Source organism: Schistocerca piceifrons, chromosome 8, assembly GCF_021461385.2.
Source record: "Schistocerca piceifrons isolate TAMUIC-IGC-003096 chromosome 8, iqSchPice1.1, whole genome shotgun sequence".
In the NCBI taxonomy this organism is placed as follows: Eukaryota; Metazoa; Arthropoda; class Insecta; order Orthoptera; family Acrididae; genus Schistocerca; species Schistocerca piceifrons.
In genome coordinates this window covers 80,993,319-81,008,887 of record NC_060145.1, presented here as the reverse complement: position 1 = coordinate 81,008,887, position 15,569 = coordinate 80,993,319, and positions in this window count along the sequence as shown.

Below are 15,569 nucleotides of genomic sequence, written 5' to 3'. Positions count from 1 at the left end.
CCTGTATCATTTCAGTGACACTCCCTCTCAGATTTCGCGATAATACAAAACGTGCTGCCCTTCTTTGAACTTTTTCGATGTACTCCGTTGTCCTATCTGGTAAAGATAGACTAAGAGAGGACGGACAAGGTAGTGTAGGCAGTCTCCTTAGTAGATCAGTTACATTTTCTTAGTGCTCTGCCAATAAAACGCAGTCTTTGGTTAGCCTTTCCCACAACATTTTCTGTGTGTTCCTTCCAATTTAAGTTGTTCGTAATTGTAATTCCTAGGTATTTAGTTGAATTTACGGCCTTTATATTTGACTGATTTGTCGTGTAATCGAAGTTCAACGGATTCCTTTTAGCATTCATATGGATGACCTCACACTTTCCTTTGTTTAGGGTTAACTGCCGATTTTCGCACCATTCAGATGTCTTTTCTGAATCGTTTCGCAGTTTGTTTTATCTTCTGATGACTTTACTATTCGATAAACGACAGCGTCATCTGCAAACAACCTAAGACGACTACTCAGATTGTCTCTCAAATCGTTTATATACATAAGGAACAGCAAAGGGCCTATAACACTACCTTGGGGAACGCCAGAAATCACTTCTGCTCTACTCGATGACTTTCCGTCTAGTGGTGCTATGATTTCTCCGTGATATTAAAAAGAAGACACGTATGAAATCGTCCCGTATCTCGTTTGCAGTGGCAGTCTTCTGATATTTTGATGTAAATTTCCCTTCAAATGAGTCTTCTCGTTTGATATTTGGAGTCATGTGAAGCTATCTCGTGTAACTTCTCTATGGGTTAGTTGGTTTCTTCACCAGTCTTAGTCAAGATAGCTAGATCTTCAACAAGGGCTGGGCACGTCTCTTTGATTCTCTATCCTGAGGGTCCCCATTCTATGATGGCTTTGTCTAACACTATGTTAAACAGAAGCGGTGAGAGTCCATCTCCTTGTCGAACTCTTGTACGTACTTTATTCAAAGGGATGTGACATTTCACCAAGAAGCTTTTTTTTGTCTGTGAGAGTCTGGCAGATTAGTTCTCCACTCTGAGCGCTCCTAAAGTGTCCAAAATGGTTTGTTTGTCAACAGAATCATGCGCCTTAGTAAGTTAGTTTTATCTTCCATCATTTGTAGTATTGTGTTCACAACACAAATGTAATGTGAACATAATATGACTCGGTCAATATATATATATATATATATATATATATATATATATATCGCTTTTTGGGACACACTACGTATACAGGGCGCTACACGGAGATGTGCAAATATTTTAATATGTTATTCTACAAGTAAAACTAAAGAAAAGGTCCGCAAATGTTTAGTTACGGAGGTACGGCTAATAAACGATTTTGCCTGAAATTTAGCAGCTTGTAACCTCCCCACAAAATAAAATAAATATAAATAATATTCACATTTAGTGTAACCTCCCAACAGTAAAAGTTCCGAAACCTCCCAACAGTAAAAAATATAACCACAACATTGACATTTAGTGTAACCTACCAATAATACACTCCTGGAAATGGAAAAAAGAACACATTGACACCGGTGTGTCAGACCCACCATACTTGCTCCGGACACTGCGAGATGGCTGTACAAGCAATGATCACACGCACGGCACAGCGGACACACAAGGAACCGCGGTGTTGGCCGTCGAATGGCGCTAGCTGCGCAGCATTTGTGCACCGCCACCGTCAGTGTCAGCCAGTTTGCCGTGGCATACGGAGCTCCATCGCAGTCTTTAACACTGGTAGCATGCCGCGACAGCGTGGACGTGAACCGTATGTGCAGTTGACGGACTTTGAGCGAGGGCGTATAGTGGGCATGCGGGAGGCCGGGTGGACGTACCGCCGAATTGCTCAACACGTGGGGCGTGAGGTCTCCACAGTACATCGATGTTGTCGCCAGTGGTCGGCGGAAGGTGCACGTGCCCGTCGACCTGGGACCGGACCGCAGCGACGCACGGATGCACGCCAAGACCGTAGGATCCTACGCAGTGCCGTAGGGGACCGCACCGCCACTTCCCAGCAAATTAGGGACACTGTTGCTCCTGGGGTATCGGCGAGGACCATTCGCAACCGTCTCCATGCAGCTGGGCTACGGTCCCGCACACCGTTAGGCCGTCTTCCGCTCACGCCCCAACATCGTGCAGCCCGCCTCCAGTGGTGTCGCGACAGGCGTGAACGGAGGGACGAATGGAGACGTGTCGTCTTCAGCGATGAGAGTCGCTTCTGCCTTGGTGCCAATGATGGTCGTATGTGTGTTTGGCGCCGTGCAGGTGAGCGCCACAATCAGGACTGCATACGACCGAGGCACACAGGGCCAACACTCGGCATCATGGTGTGGGGAGCGATCTCCTATACTGGCCGTACATCACTGGTGATCGTCGAGGGGACACTGAATAGTGCACGGTACATCCAAACCGTCATCGAACCCATCGTTCTACCATTCCTAGACCGGCAAGGGAACTTGCTGTTCCAACAGGACAATGCACGTCCGCATGTATCCCGTGCCACCCAACGTGCTCTAGAAGGTGTAAGTCAACTACCCTGGCCAGCAAGATCTCCGGATCTGTCCCCCATTGAGCATGTTTGGGACTGGATGAAGCGTCGTCTCACGCGGTCTGCACGTCCAGCACGAACGCTGGTCCAACTGAGGCGCCAGGTGGAAATGGCATGGCAAGCCGTTCCACAGGACTACATCCAGCATCTCTACGATCGTCTCCATGGGAGAATAGCAGCCTGCATTGCTGCGAAAGGTGGATATACACTGTACTAGTGCCGACATTGTGCATGCTCTGTTGCCTGTGTCTATGTGCCTGTGGTTCTGTCAGTGTGATCATGTGATGTATCTGACCCCAGGAATGTGTCAATAAAGTTTCCCCTTCCTGGGACAATGAATTCACGGTGTTCTTATTTCAATTTCCAGGAGTGTACAATGTGACAAACCTCTCGATAAAATTGTCGCTCACTTATAACCTTTCAATAATTGACTGTGAATTTAACCTGGTAAATTTTGGACGTCAGCAGTGCTGCGTCATGGCCCTGAAAATTCATTCTGAATAAATTGAAAAATCTTACCTCAATTAGGTCGCCAGATAACGCGTATATATCTGCTCTTATAATAAATTCTTTTGGCGCAGCTCAGTACAATGCTATCCGATAGATTTGTCATGTATAAAAAGAAACAACTGATTTTTCTTTTCAATAATCGGGATGACCAAGGATTGGAGAAATTAGTAAATTCTTTAAATTGAAATGAATGATTATCAAAAGTTACTTTTTATCAGAAAGATTATTATTAAGAGATTTCTTTAGACACATTTACATCGGACTTGATATAACAATACTACATATGCGCGAGGCTGCTTTTACCTTATACTACAACGCTCAGACTCCGCCATCGCTCCACCACGACCGGCCCAGCCAACACGATACACCAGACTGCTAGCAACTACTTACTACTAACACACAGTTCCTACTGCAGTCAACACTGCTCTTTGGTCTGAGATTCTCTTATAGCTAACATATCGCAGGCAGCGCATGAGTAATCATCAAAATTACATCTGCTCGAGTGCACTAGCAACGACCTCTTACAAACTCCGCTAATATGAAGTCATCGCCAAATTGTATGAGGTTAAAGTTAAGCACGATTTCCATTTAATTTGTTGTTATTGGTCTGGCGGATCTAATAAAATATGTTCCATATGTGTATCTGCAGTAGTTTTCCAGAACATCCAGACAAGCAAAGATTATTATACAAGTAAATTTGTTTACTTTCCACTAAGAATGTAGAAACGTTTTCGTCATTGTTGGCAACCGTTAAAGAGTTGTTTCAGTCGTTTCCTAATCTTGAACGAGTTAGTTTTCCGTATTGTTCTGTGAAAGTAACAACAGTGTATTTAAGTGAAGCCCCATAGTAACTGTTGTAGTTTGTAGATTATCTATGAAATGGGGACGCCGTTAATATTTACGAGAGAGGAATTCACCGATATGGTGTTTATTTATGGCAAATGTGATGGTAATGCTACGGGTGCAGATAATACATATCGCGTATCCAACTCGGAATATTCCAAATGCACGAACCATTAGCGGAGTATTTCGAATATTATGGGAGACAGGTTCTCTACCTAGCGTTCATAATTAGTACGAGCGCTTTATACGGGAAGACGATGATGAAGATATTATGGATGCTGCTCAACGTTGCCCGGGTACCAGTACACGACGTATCTCTCAACGTTTAGGCATTTCACAATCTAAGGTATGGCGTACACTGAAGTACAATAATTTGTATGCTTACCATAAACAAAAAGTGTATTATTTAAATCCGGGAGACCCTGCCCTTCGCTTGGATTTGTGTAACTGGTTAAATACTAATCGGCAGTTACACAAATACACCACTGGCCATCAAAATTGCTACACCAAGAAGAAATGCAGATGATAAACGGGTATTCTTTGGACAAATATATTATACTAGAACTGACATGTGATTACATTTTCACGCAATTTGGGTGCATAGATCCTAAGAAATCAGTACCCGGAACAACCACCTCTGGCCGTAATAATGGCCTTGATACGCCTGGGCATTGAGTCAAACACAGCTTGAATGGCGTGTACAGGTACAGCTGCCCATGCAGCTTCAACACCAGACCACAGTTCATCAAGAGTAGTGACTGGCGTATTGTGACGAGCCAGTTGCTCGGCCACCATTTACCAGACGTTTTCAATTGGCGAGATATCTGAAGAATGTGCTGGCCAGGGAAGCAGTCGAACACTTTCTGTATCCAGAAAGGCCTGTACAGGACCTGCAACATGCGGTCGTGCATTATCCTGCTGAAATATAGGGTTTCGCAGGGATCGAAGGAAGGGTAGAGCCACGGGTCGTAACACATCTGAAATGTAACGTCCACTATTCAAAGTGCCGTCAATGCGAACAAGAGGTGACCGAGACATGTAACCAATGGCACCCCATACCATCACGCCGGGTGATACGCCAGTACGGCGATGCGCTTCCAATGTGCGTTCACCGCGATTTCGCCAAACACGGATGCGACCATCATGATGCTGTAAACAGAACCTGGATTCATCTGAAAAAATGACGTTTTGCCATTCTTGCACCCAGGTTCGTCTTTGAGTACACCATGCAGCCTCAAGGGTAACCGCAGCCATGGTCTCCGAGCTGATAGTCCATGCTGCTGCAAACGTCGTCGAACTGTTCGTGCAGATGGTTGTTGTCTTGCAAACGTCCCCATCTGTTGACTCAGGGATTGAGACGTGGCTGCACGATCCGTTACAGCCATGCGGATAAGATGCCTGTCATCCCGACTGCTAGTGATACGAGGCCGTTGGGATCCAGCACGGCGTTCCGTATTACCCTCCTGAACCCACCGATTCCTTATTCTGCTAACAGTCATTGGATCTCGACCATCGCGCGCAGCAATGTCGCGATCCGATAACCCGCAATCGCGATAGGCTACAATCCGACCTTTATCAAAGTCGGAAACGCGATGGTACGCATTTCTCGTCGTTACACGAGGCATCTGAACAACGTTTCCCCAGGCAACGCCGGTCAACTGCTGTTTGTGTATGAGAAATCAGTTGGAAACTTTCCTAATGTCAGCACGTTGTAGGTGTCGCCAATTGGCGCCAACCTTGTGTGAATGCTCTGAAAAGTTAATCATTTGCATATCACAGAATCTTTTTCCTGTCGGTTAAATTTCGCGTCTGTAGCACGCCATGCTCGTGGTGTAGCAATTTAATGACCAGTAGTGTACATTTTATTTACTGATGAGACACAGTTTACTCGAGACGGTATAAACAATTTAGCTATCGAGCACATATGGTCTGAAGCAAACCCACATGCAACAGTACAACGCAGTTTCCAGCAGCGATTTAGTATAAATATGTGGTGTGATATAATCAACACACACTTTATTGGACCATTCAGTTTCCCAGGACGTGCAACTGGCGAGACGTACTTACAGTTTATGAGGACAAAGTCAATTCACGTGAGGCATTACTTGCTCGCAATATGAATGCAAGACACGAAATTAAGAACATCACCGTGAAACTGAAACGAGCAACAAATTCTGTTCAATAGACGTGCAGCTGAATGCATTGAACTCGTTGGAGTCATTTTTGAACATTTATTGTGAAACTGTATGTACACTGTAAAACTTCCTTAACAGTGAACATTGTTTTCCGGTTTAACATGAATTCGCGTGTGCTATGGTTTTAATAAAAGCAGATTGTCTGGCACATTCATACAGTTTCAGCTAACATTATTACCATCATTTTTCCAAAATTAAATTATCTGCAATTTACGTTGAAAATTTTGTGCAATTGTCTGGAATTTAAAAAGCATATTGGACCAAGTAGTTAATAAATTAAAAATTTTACGTAGTTACGTCTTTGCTTCTCTGGATGTTTTGGAAAGCTGCTGCAGATACACATCAGAGACATGTTTTTTAGATTTACCAGACCAATAACAACAAAATAATGGTAATTGTGCTTTACTTTAACCTCATACACTTTGGCGATGGCTTCATACTAGCGTGTTGTTACTTCAGGCAAAATCTTTTACTAGCCGTAACTCCGTGACGAAACATTTGCGGACTTGTATTTATATGAACTTTTTTCTTTAGTTTTACCTGTAGAATAACGTATTAAAATATTTGCATATCTCATGCTTTAAAGACAAGTGCCTTACACAAAGACAAAAAGAAAGTGTAGTAAACATAGGCTCTAAAGTGTATGCCTTGAGCTGTGAACAAATGTTCATCTTCGATACTATGAAACAGACCTCTTCTACTGCAAGGACTTCCCTTTCCATATTCTGGGAGGAGGTAGTATAAACCAAACCAAGAACCAGTAAACGTGGGGTCTAAAACGCATACTTCTAGGGGCTATGGGCACTTGTTCATCTTTGATAGTGTGAAACACATCTCTTCTGCTGACTATGAGCTCGTAGCTCTATGCATTTTAGAGACCATGTTTACTGGACTTTTTTTCTTGTTTTAGTGTAATGAACCTGCCTCTTAACTGGCAGAAGAGATATTTTATTGACAGTTTTATTAGAATCGTAGGTTCAAAAATGGCTCAAATGGCTCTGAGCACTATGGGACTTAACTACTGAGGTCATCAGTCCCCTAGAACTTAGAACAACTTAAACCTAACTAACCTAAGGACATCACACACATCCATGCCCGAGGCAGGATTCGAACCTGCGACCGTAGCGTCACGCGGTTCCAAACTGACGCGCTTACAAGGGAACATCCCCACCGCACCCCCCTCAGATTTAGTTATAAGTTGGCACAGTGGATAGGCCTTGAAAAACTGAACACAGATCGATCGAGAAAACAGGAAGAAGTTGTGTGGAACTATGAAAAAATAAGCAAAATATACAAACTGGGTCGTCCATGTGTAATATAGGCAATATTAAGGGCAGTTTGAGACGAGGAGCGCCGTGGTCCCGTGGTTAGTGTGAACAGCTGCAAAACGAGAGGCATTCAGTTCAAATCTTTCCTCGACCGAAAATTTTAACTTTTTATTTTCAGTTTATGTGAAAAACTCTTATGTTTCCATCACTTTTTTTGGAGTGATTATTACATCCACAAGAAAACCTAAATCGGGCAAGGTAGAAGAATCTTTTCACCCATCCGCCAAGTGTACTAGTTAGGTGGGTCGACAACATATTCCTGTCATGTGACGCACATGCTGTCACCAGTGTCGTATACAAAATATCAGACGTGTTTTCCTGTGGAGGAATCGGTTGACCTATGACCTTGCGATCAAATGTTTTCGGTTCCCATTGGAGAGGCACGTCCTTTCGTCAACTAATCACACGGTTTTGCGGTGCGGTCGCAAAACACAGACACTAAACTTATTACAGTGAACAGAGACGTCAATGAACGAACGGACAGATCATAACTTTGCGAAAATAAAGAAAGCAAAATTTTATGTCGAGGGCAGATTTGAACCTTTTTTTTTTTTTGTAACCATATATATTTATTTAAATATTTTAACAACGATACATTAAAAAAAAAGACATTTTTCTATTAATCTATTATCCTAGTGATGGTTAATATTATTGTCATTTTATATGTTTTCGTTTTTATATTTTCCTTTTTCGTTTTTCTCTTATTGTTTGTTCCTTAAACCCTTTTACATGGCCATTTGTCGTCTTTTTTTTTTTGAGGGGGGTAGACATTGCAGGACAGGCATAACAGTTTATATTTGGCATCGTTGCATTGATTTGAGTTTATGTTTCTGTATGTGATGCACTTGTGATGACATAGGCACATTGTGTATTCTGGTTTGATCTCTTCCTCTAGTTACACTGTTTAGTGGGACAGTATGAAGGAGCGTCACCATGATAGATGGAGCAGAAGTGGAAGAAACTTTTTTTTTTTTTTTTACATATACTACAGAATATACCTAACTGAAGAAGGGAGAAAATTTTGTCATATTACATAAGAGAAGCAGAAAGGATAGTGTGAGTAATCAATAGAATTTTGTAGGCACAAAGTAAAGGAAATCAAATATCTAATAATAATGAGTAGTTGGCACTTTCCACTAGGGAGCACTTTGTGTCACTGATTCCACTAGGAAGGAACACTTTATACTACTATACTTCACTATTTGATGCGAGAAGAGAAAGCTCTTTATCTTTTGTGTTGCACTTGTTCACTATCACTGCACACGTTATTCTTGTGGTGAGTGCGGTGAGGTGGCTGGTGGCGGTGCTGGGGGTCACAGGCTGGGGAGGACTCTGGCGATTGCTGTCTGCAGTGGAATCTGCAGGAAGTTTTTGAAGTTCTCGTGGTATCGCCTGTGCTGCTGGGCCGTCTTGTTCTCCTCCCAGAGGTCCATCAGGAAGGCCAGCCGGTCGGTCTGCCTCCGCGCTACGATGGCGTGTGCCGTCATGGCGAGGATCCAGAGAGTCGCCAGTCGCTCGGGCCGTGGAAATGGGTTGCAGTCTGGGGCGGTGATTGCTTCCACTGTGATGCTTCCCGGCGCCGTTCTGTTGATGTGGGCCACCATCTGCTGGCACGCTTCCCAGATGTTGATGGCATTCCCGCACGTGAATCGGTGCTCGAGGGTGTCGGTCATGCCACATACGTCACACTTGTCACTTGCGACGAGTTTTATCTCCGCCAGTCTTTGGTTGGTTGGTACCGTTCTGTTAATTATTTTGTACCACGTCTCCTTCGCATGTTTAGGTAACACGTTTTCTGAGACGTTCCCCCATATTTGTTTCCAATTGTATTGCGGGAGTTTTTGTTCAATTTTGTTTTTTTCCGGCTTCCCCCTGAGGGCCCAGTATATTCTCTTGGCTGTTCTGTGGCTGGGATTCGCCACGGTGTCCAGAACGTAACTTTTGTTGGCGTAGTGCAGCCTGACGTGTCGCATTCTGCAGGGAATGTGTCTCGTGTCGACCGGCGCTTCTTGTGATGCGGGCTTGTATCTTCCAATTATCTTGGCTGTGACGCTGTCAGGGTTTTTGTCCTGGATGGCGAGCGTTCGTTTCAGTAGAAGGGCTGCACATTTAGTCTTTATATCAACTAGACCTAGTCCCCCTTCTTTTGTTGGCAGCGAGCACGTTGCTTGCGCCACTTTGAATATATTTCGACGCCACAACAGGTAGTACACTGCGCTCGTTAGTGCTCGCGCAATTTCTGTCGGGATGCTTAAGATTTGCGCCAGGTACCAAGCTTTCGACAGGATCGTCGTGTTTATCAGTTCTGTTTTCTGGTGGATTGTTAGCTTCCGGTTCGCGTGCTGTCTGGAGAGACCTCTTATGGTGTGTAGCACGTCCCTCCAGTTGTATGCGGCCATTCTAAGTGGACAAGACTGTATATGTATTCCAAGAACTTTATGGCTTTCTGCTATTTTATACCATTGGCTGTCTGGTTTGAGTCGTTGATTCCCTATCGGCAGTAGCACTGTTTTTTTGGGGTTGGTTTGGGCGCCTGACGCTTTTTGGAATGTATTCATGATGGTTTCTACTCTCCCAATATCTTCCTGGTCTTCAATAAAGATGCCTAGGTCGTCAGCGTAGGCTACACATGCTACTGCTTTGCCTCCTACGGAGAAGCCTCTGATGTCGTTTGTGAGTTTCCGCAGGAGTGGGTCCAGTGCTATAGCGAATAGAGCCATTGACAATGGACAGCCTTGCCTCACGGATCTGTCCAGTTTTATCAGTTTTGTTTCCCAACTATTGATTATTACTGTCGATCTTGCAGTACTTAGTATCTTATGGATGATTGCGATGAATTTTTGCCCAAACCCGAGTCTATTTAGTGTCTCTACGAGATATTTGTGGTCGATCCTGTCGAAGGCTTTGTTGAAGTCCACCGAAATTATGGCACCTGCGCTTCTGGTGGTGGCTGCCTGTGCTATTATGTCCCTGTAGGTGCATGTGGCGTCAAATATATTTTTCCCTGGTACCGCACATGTTTGCCACGGACTGATGACTTTCCTCATCACCGATTTCAGGTTGTTTGCGATGCATTTCGCTATTATTTTATAGTCGGCGTTGAGGAGCGTAATCGGACGAAACTCTTCAATGCGGCGGGCGGCTCTCTTCTTAGGGATGAGTGTTATGGTCCCTTCGGTCAGCCCAGGTGGAATTTCCGCCCCATCGAGTATCTCGTTCACCATTTCCGTGAATTGCTCTCCCAGCACGTCCCAATATGCGAGGTAGAACTCGAGCGGGATGCCGTCGGCGCCGGGTGCTCTTCCTCTTGCGCTGGTCCTCATCGTTTCTTTGATGTCATCCACGTCGACATTTTCTGTCAGCAACGCCCTGTCTGCGTCTGTGAACACGCTCCTCGTCTGCTGGAGGATTTCAGCAGTTGCCGCGTCGTCTGTCGCTTCTCGACGGAACATGTCTCGGAAATAGTCCTCGATGTGTTTTGTTAACTCCGTTTTCGTCGTGAGCGTCTTCCCTTGCTTGTCCTGAAGCTCATTTACGCACTTTCCTGCGCCTCTCTCCCTTTCCCTATTTAGGTGGTGCATGGTGAGTGGCTCTTCACCCACATCGCCATATGTTTTACTTCTTGTGAGGACGCCTCTTATTTGCTGTTTCTTTATTTGAAGGAGTTTTGCCTTGATTCTCCTCACTCGCGGCAGGTATTGCTGGTCGTCTGCTGGTGCGTCGAGTGCGTCTTTCAGGCACTGCTGGTAGAATTCGGCCGTGGTTCGCCTCCAGAATGACTTTTCCGCGCTGTATCTTATCAACAGGCTGCGCATTGTCGGCTTCGCTCGTGCCAGCCACCACTCGGTCGTGCTGCTGTAGCGTGCGCGCTGTGCCAGGCATTCTTGCCACGTTTCCGCTATTTGCTTGCGCAGTTCCGCGTCCTGCAGGTGTTCCGTATTTAGCTTCCACGTGCTTCTTTTGCTGACGTTCTTTCCTTTTTGGAGATGCAGGCTGCATTCGTAGCTGCAGTGGTCCGAAAATATGACAGGATATACTTCGACGTGCGCAACATTTTTAGTTGCTGCTCTGCTGACATATATACGGTCCAGTCTGCTTTTACCATTTTTGTGGTGGTATGTAAATTCAGTGTGTGTTGGATGGAGAAGGCGCCACGAATCTTCTATTTTCAGTCGTCGGATCAGTTGTTGCAGTTCTGGGCACATGTTTGCTACAGGTATTTGGTCTTCAGCTGCGGCGACACAGTTAAAATCTCCTCCAATGATGATATTGTTATTGTTCTGCATCAGCAGTTCGGCTACTTCTTCATTATAGAAGGTGCTTCTTGCTCGCTTGTTGTCTGTGCCAGAAGGTGCGTATATGTTGATAAAGAGCGTCTTTTCTATGCTTAGCGCTATCCCTCGGCCGCTTGACAACATTTTAGTCCCGCCAAAGTCGATCCCGTTCCGTACCATTATTGCCGTACCGCATTGGGATTCTGGGTCTATATTTGTGATTGCCGTATATCCTGGTATCTGGTTTATTTTAGTCGTAACCACTTCTTGCAAGAGTGCAACGTCTGTTTTTCTATGCTGTAGGAAGTCTGCGAGGGCTCGAATTTTTAAAGATGTGCTCATTCTATTTATGTTAACTGTGACAACTTTAAGGACCTCCCGCTCCGCAGCTGTTCACGCTAACCACGGGACCACGACGCTCCTCGCCACAAACTGCCCTTAATATTGCCTATCTTACGCATGGACGACCCAGTTTGTATATTTTGCTTATTTTTTCATAGTTCCACACAACTTCTTCCTGTTTTCTCGATTGATCTGTGTTCAGTTTTTCAAGGCCTATCCACTGTGCCAACTTATAACTAAATCTGAGGGGGGTGCGATGGGGATGTTCCCTTGTTAGAACCACACGGCCACACCGGCCGGCGAATCGTAGGTATTTTAAAAGTGGGAGTAAGGGCAAGTTATATTTGGGGTAGGGGATAAATAGTAACAAACTGAGATTCCCCTTCCCTCTATGAACGAACCCTGATTCATCGCCTGCGTACAGTTATCCGATAGCGAGCAATTAATATGAGTACGGTACAACGGGCATTCGGCTGAAATCGACCGATTAAATATGGCGCGAACATAAGCATTAGGCTACGCTACAGATCACTCTGTTACCACAACCTTTATTTGTCATTCACATTCGTTGGCTTCCCCAACTCACAATCGAATTACTGTTTCACCTTTCAGCCTTACCTAGACCTCAAGCTACGGTACAGGTCAGTCTGTCAACAAAACCAAATCGACCAATATTGGCTGATCGCTAGCTGTGCCGTACTCAGATTAGCGACTCATTACCCGATGGTCGTGGGCGTCTTTCAGTGGCTCATTGTACCTTTCGTAAACATTCACTGTGAAACAGTTAAAAATTTGGTGAGACGTCATAAATATTTACATAAACTTCGCATCTGTAGAGCGCCTTGAATAAGTAAACACGAAAATGCAGTCGTTTTTCATTCGCATTTGGATATATTGGACATATCGTGGTATTACAATTTATGAACGAGAAAGGAAAACATAAATTGTATGAACACTGAGGTACAAAAGTCATGATGGGATACTTTCCAACATTGTGTCAGATCTCCTTTTGCCCAGGGTACTGCAGCAACTCGACGTGGCAAGGGCTAAACAAGTCACTTGAAGTCCCTGCAGAAATAATGAGCTATGCTGGCTCTATTGCCGGCCATGATTGCGTAAGTGTTGCCGGTGCTGGATTTTGTGCGCAATTTTGGAAGTTGTCTGTAAACTTACAAAGGAATAAGAAAAAAAAAGTCTTTAGGCAAAATGCGACATTTCGTAGCGGCACCTCATGATAACAGCTGTGCAAAACAGGTTCTGCACGCCGGCGTCTCACGCGCGTTGGGTCGTTGCCACCAGTGGCAGGAAGGACAGCTGTGGTTACGTCACGCGGCGAGTGGAGCGCCTGTTACGCAACAGCCGAGCATGCGCTGTAAGCCCCGCATCGCTCTGAGACGGCAGATGGCTCTTGTGCAGTCTACACGCACCTGCTTGGCTATCTGGTTGCCTACACACACGAAAGACGCAACCACGCCGCTGCAAATCATGTGTAGGACGAGCCAACTTGAAGCAACGGATTCAGGATTCGGTTCTGTGCGTCGGAAGAGTGAGGGGAAGATTGGGATTGGGGGGGGGGGGGGGTGGCGACGAGTTTGTTTATCTCTTTTCTCCTTTTCCCCAAATATAATTTGCCGTCAAATCTACCGGGTGATCAAAAAGTCAGTATAAATTTGAAAACTGAATAAATCACGGAATAATGTAGATAGAGAGGTACAAACTGACACACATGCTTGGAATGACATGGGGTTTTATTAGAACCAAAAAAATACCAACGTTCAAAAAATGTCCGACAGATGGCGCTTCATCTGATCAGAATAGTAATAATTAGCATAACAAAGTAAGACAAAGCAAAGATGATGTTCTTTACAGGAAATGCTCAACACGTCCACCATCATTCCTCAACAATAACTGTAGCCAAGGAATAATGTTGTGACCAGCACTGTAAAGCATGTCCGGAGTTATGGTGCGGCATTGGCGTCGGATGTTGTCTTTCAGCATCCCTAGAGATGTCGGTCGATCACGATACACTTCCGAATTCAGGTAACCCCAAAGCCAATAATTGCACGGACTGAGGTCTGGGGACCTGGGTAGCCAAGCATGACGAAAGTGGCGGCTGAGCACACGATCATCACCAAATCGACGCACGCAAGAGATCTTTCATGCGTCTAGCAATATGAGGGGTTTTTTTTGTTCTAATAAAACCCCATGTCATTCTAAGCATGTGCGTCAATTTTTAGCTCTCTATCTAAATTATTCCGTGGTTTATTAAGTTTCTAAATTTATACTGACTTTTTGATCGCCCGGTACATTAATTCTGTCGACCCCACTTTTCATGTGCCACAGATGCCTAAGATACTAATAACAGTAAAATAACAGTATGTTTTAATATAATAATAGTAATTTATTCAGATGAGACCGCAGAACATCGTTTTAGCATATTTTACAAGAAACTGCAACTCAGAAAAATTCATCATTTTAAACGCATCTGCCCAAAAATTTCACAAGTTCATCTGTCACGCAGTTGATTTAAAGACTGTAACAGCAACAAACTTTCACATAATTTTATTCATCCATAGACCATTTTTACAAGGATATTGGACATATCGTGGTATTACAATTTATGAACGAGAAAGAAAAACATAAATTGTATGAACACTGAGGTACAAAAGTCATGATGGGATACTTTCCAACGTTGTGTCAGATCTCCTTTTGCCCAGGCTACTGCAGCAACTCGACGTGGCAAGGGCTAAACAAGTCACTTGAAGTCCCTGCAGAAATAATGAGCTATGCTGGCTCTATTGCCGGCCATGATTGCGTAAGTGTTGCCGGTGCTGGATTTTGTGCGCAAACTTACCTTTCAGTTATGCCCCATAAATATTCAATGGGATTCATGTCGAGCTGTTTCGGTGGCCGAAACATTAGCTAGAACTGTCCAGAATGTTCGTCAAACTAATCCAGAACATTGTCATCCAAAATAATTCTATCGTTGTTTGGGAACATGACGTACATGAATGGCCGAAACATGTCTCCAAGTGGCCGAACATACCCATTTCAATCAATGATGGGTTCTCCGACTGAAGTGGCCGAGCGGTTCTAGGCGCTACAATCTGGAACCGCGCGACCGCGACGGTCGCAGGTTCGAATCCTGCCTCGGGCATGGATGTGTGTGATGTCCTTAGGTTATGTCCATTATAATTATCCGGGCTGTTATGCCGTGGTCAGTTGATGACTTTTGTCTCAATTCCCAACGTTTCGTCTCCGACTGCGGGAGACATCTTCAAGGGGGATCACTTGAAGATGTCTCCCGCACTCGGAGACGAAACGTTGGGAATTGAGACAAAATTCATCAACCGACCACGGCATAACAGCCCGGATAATTATAATGGACATGATATTGCCGGCCGTGAAAGTCTACATTTTAGTGTCCTTAGGTTAGTTAGGTTTAAGTGGTTCTAAGTTCTAGAGGAATGATGACCTCAGAAGTTAAGTCTCATAGTGCTCAGAGCCATTTGAGCCAATGATG